Genomic DNA, 676 nt, shown 5'->3' on the forward strand with positions numbered 1-676 from the left:
GACGGCGAGAGCAATTTAGAGCTATTGAAACAGGCCCCTTTGGCCAAAAGCCGCTCTGTGAACCTTCTCTGACTTTACAGAACACTCACAGGCAATCTGTAACAAATACACAGCCTCTAGGAAACCTGAGTGCTTCAAACACCCACACTGATTTTACAAAAATGACATAAACAAAAATTACCAACAGAAGCCCAGGCCCCAGGGGGTTATTGCCAGCCACACCGTAATGAGAAGGTAACCTACACACCCACCGTCTCTATGTGGAGAAAAGGACTGACCCTGCTCCTGGGCCTTGTTTTGGCTATTTGAATTGGCTACGTGGACTGATGTGTTAATTTGCAAATAATGCCTTTGTTCCCTTTGCAACACTGAAAATTGTCATCACCTTTAGGAAGAGCAACTTTTCTCAACCTCTGACAGAGCAGCAAACTGTTTCATACACACGCAGCCTTCAGCTAACTTTGGGAGTTGGTACTGCTGCCAAAACCCTTTCAGAACATGGAAAATGAGGTCAAGAGCCAGGCCAATGAGTCAGTGAGTGGGGACACCTGCTCCTCCCTCTCCACCACTTGTATGCCTGTGGCAGTACCCTGGCAAGGCCCCTGTAACTGGATCTGGGCTAAGGCCTGTCCAGAGAGTGAGGCAGACAGTTGCAATCACCCTATGCCCCAACCTC

The sequence above is a fragment of the Ovis aries genome, chromosome 8 (assembly GCF_016772045.2).
Source record: "Ovis aries strain OAR_USU_Benz2616 breed Rambouillet chromosome 8, ARS-UI_Ramb_v3.0, whole genome shotgun sequence".
Lineage (NCBI taxonomy): Eukaryota > Metazoa > Chordata > Mammalia > Artiodactyla > Bovidae > Ovis > Ovis aries.